We start from the raw sequence: 6,522 nt of genomic DNA on the forward strand, positions 1-6,522 counted from the left end.
TGCATCAGCTTCTTCATCAACTTTGAACTTTGGAACTTCTTTCACTTTTCTTCTGGCCACCGGAACATCTTCATCATTACTACTAACCGGTGTTTTGACCTTTTTCTTTTTCTGTTTAGCTTTTTCATATCCACTGTCACTTTCTGCTATCATTTTCAAATGATCTCTCATTCTTTTAGCATAATACTCAGTGTCATCATCACTATCTTCTTCAACTCGAGCAACAAAAACTGTGTGAACTGGAGTTTTATTAGGATCATAATCATCCCAATTGAAATTTTCCCAGCTAAACCCACTACAAGAAAACTGGGTTTTTAGTACGCGCAAAAGCGTCCTAAAATGCTATTTTATAGGACTTTTCATATAATAGGACCAACGGTAAAAGCGTTTCATGTAAAGGGGTCGTAATAAGTCCCGGAACTAAAAAAACGTCCTAACATCTCAAATAAGCTTATGAAACCAATTTTATGGTCGCGTAATATGTCTTTGAACAACCAAAATAATGTCCTAATAAAAACATATTAGGACACTTTTGCGATGTTCTAACATGTGCTTACATACTTTTAATCTTTTGATACACTTACAAGCGTCCTTAGAAATTAATTGATAGGACGCTTATGATGTAACACTATAGTTAATTTAGTACCAAGAAAAAGGTCCTAATATACCAAATAAGATTATGAAACCAATTTTACGGTCGCATAATATGTCTATAGACAACTTAAATAGCGTCCTAAAAAGACATATTATGACACTTTTACAATGTTTTAATATGTGATTACCTACTTTTAATCCTTTAATACACATACAAGCGTCCTTAAAAATTAATTTATAGGACCCTTCACTACTAGAAATTTGGTTTTTTTCTGACAAGCTTATCCGTCACAAATGCGTAGCAAACTCAAATTTGCTACGCATTTGCAACCAAACCTTGATGTTGGAAAAAGCCCCGTCGAAAACTAAATACTACGCATTTGCTACGCAAATTTTAACACAATTCCTACAAAATATTGCGTCGGAAATTTCCAACACATTTCCTACACCATTTCTTAAATATTACTACTAAAGTTTTGTGACGCGTTTGCAACGAAGTATTTGTAAAAAACGATTGCAACAGATTTGTGACAAAATATTTATTAAATAAAATAAAAAAAACTAGAAAATCCATTTTTTTTTGCTAAAAGTTGCAGGAAAAATCACACAAAAAAACTGTTTTAAATTCACCATACATCAAAATTCATAGATAATTCAAGTTCCAATGAACGAGTGTCAAATACTTGATTTATTCATATAATTAACTGCCAAATGAGGGCACAAAAAGCTAAAAAAGACTCACTGAACGAACAAAATACAAAAATAACACATCCTACTTGATCCTTGTAGGCGACAAGCTACTCATGTGTTGCCTTGAAAACACGCTCCAAGGCCCCCCTTGGCAACTAATCGACAGGAAGTGTGAGTAGAGATTTCAAGTCCAAACATCACACTTTCTTATCCTGATCCCTGTAATAAATGTTACACAGTCATCAATAGCTGAAACTTTAAGCACAAATCTAACACAGAAAATTCATGTCTGTATCAAGTTTGACTTGTTTAAGACCCCTAATGAGTCAAAACTAATTCAAGGGACACATCAACACTTATTATTTATTTTGACAAACTTGTAAATAGTTAATGTATTATATATGCTTAAAAAAGACTACTACAGATAATTATATTACAAGTTAATCTAAACAACCATCTTTTAATGTCCATGTCTAGTTTAGTTTGGCCACTTTAACACCCTTAATGGGTCAAAACTAATTCAAGGGACGTCTCAACACTTGTTATTTATTGTGACGAACTTGTAAATAGTTAATGTATTATACATGTAAAAAAAACTCTACTACAGATAGTTATGTTACCATAAGTTGATGTAAACAACCATTTTTTTTCAGTTAATATTAACTCTGCAAGAAGTGACGTGAAAGATATATTGCTTTACCTCTGGTGCTTCAGTCACCATCTTTTGACTACCCTTGAATGCAAGACCAAGTTCCTTCTTAACATGTGTAATAACCAAATTCTATCAAAGCATCAAATATTAGCAGTTGCTTAATTTAAGATGAAAAAAAAAACCTAAAATATAATTAGTACAAGAGCTACACCACTTTTGGTTTTGTAACTTTCTCTTGAGCTACAAGAGCTACACCACTTTTGTCCTATGCGAGCATGACCATGGTTAAAAAAGAAAAAAGAATAAAATATGTTAAACATAACAGCTAATTGATTTGGAGTGTGAGCATCACGAGCTCCAACACAGCTAGCAATAACCGAACTTCAATGTATGGTCCAAGCAGGTAATCTACCAACCTTTGAGCTTTTGACTAAGGTAATTTCCTAACTACTTTCAACATGAGCATTACAGGTTCCATATCATTGTACGATTACAATAACAAGTTCAAAAATGGCTAATAAACGGTTTATGGATTTAGCAAAGCATGAAAGATTATACCCTCGAACAGCTGGTGCTGGAGGGCATACACTTTTCTTTTTAAAAACATTTTCATAGAGAGATAATCTCAATAATAACTTTAAACAAAATTGAACACACAAGAAACAAAAGTTTACAACCAAATAAATAATCAATGAAACTTTCTAAGTTCAAAAAAACTTACACGGAGCAATGACTAAGTGAGCAGATAAAGGGCTAACCGTGTGCTTCTGGTTCAGCCGCTATTTGCCGAAGTTTCCTAAAATTCGGATGAGATTAAGATGTAGTATGTATGCACATACATACTGCGCCTCAGGCTTTTTAAGTCAGTATCATAAAATAACTCAATATTTAAAGATTCGGACAATGCATTATGAAAGTATATTAAAAAAAGAACATACATAAAATTTCCGTTACATAGGGCAAAATAAGATTGCTTTATGATGAAGGCAAAAATTCACCTATTAAGTATTGATGTACAAACATTTTAACAACTATTTAAATGATAACAAAAAAGACACCATTGTAATATTTTGTGCAGCATGTATCGCAAGTGTGTGTCTATTCCGTAAGGTTGGATCCCCATATACTCGCATATATTCACTAAACGAGGCCTGATAGCAGGGACCATTTTGAAAAAAACAACATAAGGTAGGTTAGTAACATAGTACTAATAATGAGGTTATACTCGAGCAATATTGCTACAGATATAACTGAAAAGTGAAAATTAGACCTGCTGATATTATCAAGGGTAAGTTCGTCATTGAATAACTTTGCAAATCCCAGAATTTCCTTGTTAGCAACAGAACCACCTGTTCTAACCTGCATATCAGTTTGTAAGAATAAATGACCTGATCAATGTCTTGACCTTGTTCAAAAGAAGCTCATGCTAAACATACAATAACTTACGTGTTTTTAAGTTGAGTGTACCTATTACGAACTTAGCAATCAACAGGACCTTAAGTTGACAGGCTTCCATTTGAGCGCCCAAAAACAAAGATTGGTTGCCAGTCAGCAAAGCTGACAATGTATGTTGATACAAGTGCTGGGTGTTACAAATTACTAGTTTTTACTATGAATACCCTGTTCTTTGTCATTTTCTGCATAAAAGAGAGGGAAGGAACCTAGCTCAACATATTGACTGACCTATGTAAATCACTAACGCTTCATCTTCTAAACAAATTCAAACCCTAAAGTAACACATTGTCCAACTTTATCTGAAAAACAGCACGAAATGTCCATATTACCTCCCAACTCGAATGTAAACAACAGATATAGCATTTCCTAACCATTAAAAACATCTTTTTAAGTGACCCATTTCAACCTCTTATTTATTTTCTTTAACCTAAAACAACCCCTTGTAGTTTTTTTCAGAATGCTTACCATAGAAAGACACCACTAGAGAAATGATCCGGATGACGTAGAACTCTTATATTCTCGTGAAGTGCAGCGAGCTTTTTCTTACTATAAAAACTATTAATTTTCAGAGCAAGAGCGAGCTCTTTGTACATCAGGATATAAATCTGCATTATACATAGGCCAAATACCATTTAAAAAATATATAAAAAAATATCCCTTAACTTTTAGTGCTATTATACGCATGTATCCTACCTGAACCCCTTGCTTGGCTTTTGCCTCCAGTAAACTATCAAGGCGAGAAGACGCATTAGTATGAAAAGGGCGCCGCAAATAAAGATCCGGGCACAACCACCACCCGCACATAAATATCTGCATGAAACAAACAATTAACGAATTAAAGTCTTTTGAACTAATTAACGAAAAGTCGAAAACTATCTGCATGAAACAAAAATTAACGAATAAAAGTCTTTTGAACTGATTAACGAAAAGTCGAAAACGAGTAACTGATAATCAACTTTGATTTAAAACCTCGGATTTGGCCTCTTCAATTGCTAAAGCAATTGCATCAAAAGCTGAACGACCATCAACGAACCTATGCATACTCAATCTCCCATCTACCTAATATGGCTATTTTCTTCTTTCAAGTCAAACTATTCTAGGGTTTCAACGACATAGATCTACTCAATTATCAACATATCCACTCAAATTACAAATAAACTCAGAGCGTACGTACCGTTCTGAAACACCCAATTCATCCCTAACCCACAATTTAGTCTCAAGACTAACGAGGAAGAAGAAATTACCTAGTGGTTCGGTGTTGCTGAGGAGGTGGTCCGGCGACTGGCGGAGAGGAAGCGGCGTCAATCGAGGATCTAGGGAGGCAACTGGTAGGTGATTTGGGGGGAACGAAGAAGTGTCTAGCCCGCCAAAGGTTTTGATAACCTTTTATGCTTTGTTATAAGTTCAACCGTCGGATTGTGTGATGATCGAACGACCAATGATCTGTTTTAAAGGCTGGACACGGATTGAAGGGCGATTTCAAATAAAACTTTTTAGTTATATTCAGGAAACTCAAAATCAAAACATGGAGGATCTATCCTTAGACTAGGGGGTATGGAGAGCCCCATCCTCCCTCATCCTCAAGAGAATGGGTCGTCACGTCACCGCCACGTAGGAAGGGCATGAGGGTGATGAACCTAGGGGTGGGGGATGAACCTCTTTATATATATATATATATATATATATATATATATATATATATATATATATATATATATATATATATATATGTATGTATATATAGGGAGCCGCTAGAATGAGAACCACCCCGAGTTGTAAGAACCGCGAGAACTACAACCCATGGAGCGCCGTTCGCCATGATTTTTTTTTTACAAGTAGATGTGTATATTATAAACACAGCCGTAAAAAATCATGGCGAACGGCGCTCCGTGGGGTGTAGTTTTTTACACCACAAGTTTGGTGAAAAAAAAAGAAAAAAGAAAAAAAATTAAAAAACACCAAACTTGTGGTGTAAATAACTACACCCCACGGAGCGCCGTTCGCCATGATTTTTTATGGCTGTGTTTATAATACACACATCTACTTGTAAAAAAAATCATGGCGAACGGCACTCCGTGGGGTGTAGTTCTCGCGGTTCTTACAACTCGGGGTGGTTCTCATTCTAGCAGCCCCCTATATATATATATATATATATACGTGTGTATGTGTGTGTGTATATGTGAGAGAAGGAGAGACGAGGTGGGGGCGTCGAGTTCGGCTGGTGGGAGCCGAACTTGCCGGGCTTGGGGTGGCGACGGGCATGGGGGGTGGGGAGTTTGGGGCGGCGACGGGCCTCCATACCGCTTAGTCTTAGACTAGAAGGTATGGTGACGGAGGATGGGCCGTCACATCACCCGCCATGTCACCGGAAGTGAGGATGGGCCTAAAGGGGATGGACCAAGGGGTGGAGGATGGCCCCCCACTATTTATAAAAACAATTAAAAATATAATTTATTTGATTTTAGAGAGAGAGAGAGAGGAGAGAGAAAGAAAAGAGAGAGAGAGAATGTGGCCCGTCGAAAGCGTCGTGGGGAGGACGGAGGGGACGAGCCGGAAGTGAGGGGGGCGGTGTTCCGGGGCGGCCGGGCCTCGCCGTGCCCTTGCCATGCCCCATACCCACCGGTCTTATAAATTTTAGTTATATAATTAACAAACAAAACAAAAAACATAATTTTAGTTATTAAATTAAAAATATTGTATTCAATAGAACGACGTACCGTTTATATATAACGTAATTACAAAACATCAATTTAGTCTTAACCTCACTCCAAAAGGCTGCCAAAACCCAACTCCAACAATCTTAACCTCACTATTTATCCATCAATTGTCCAAAGATCTTAACCCCACTACACATCTATAGTCTCCTTTAATACCACATGTGTTAACCAACTTTCGACAAGACCCGAATGTTAACTGAGTTTGACCGACCACCACTACCAGTGTTGCATCCCTACGTATGCATGTATACATAGATGCATACATACACATAGACATACGTACCCATGATCATGGTTGCAAAAGTCGCTAGACGCTCCCTAGTCGGTCGACCGGGGAGTTGAGAGTACTCGGCATAGGCGGAGAGTACTCGGGGAGTACTCGGACATGTTAAATTATAGAGCAATTAGTTTTCG

General features: G+C 36.8%; 1 long non-coding RNA gene across 1 annotated transcript; it reads right to left on the minus strand.

Annotated features, from left to right (window-relative positions):
- Positions 1-1,210: 1,210 nt before the first annotated feature.
- LOC110865874 lies at positions 1,211-4,726 on the minus strand. The gene is made up of 6 exons (XR_004859798.1): positions 4,636-4,726; positions 4,085-4,201; positions 3,857-3,996; positions 3,207-3,295; positions 1,985-3,087; positions 1,211-1,503 (listed from the first exon to the last, which is right to left on the minus strand). It is a non-coding gene; the product is annotated as an uncharacterized LOC110865874 (long non-coding RNA).
- Between the last annotated feature and the right edge of the window lie 1,796 nt (positions 4,727-6,522).

The sequence above is a fragment of the Helianthus annuus genome, chromosome 6, assembly GCF_002127325.2.
Source record: "Helianthus annuus cultivar XRQ/B chromosome 6, HanXRQr2.0-SUNRISE, whole genome shotgun sequence".
NCBI lineage: Eukaryota > Viridiplantae > Streptophyta > Magnoliopsida > Asterales > Asteraceae > Helianthus > Helianthus annuus.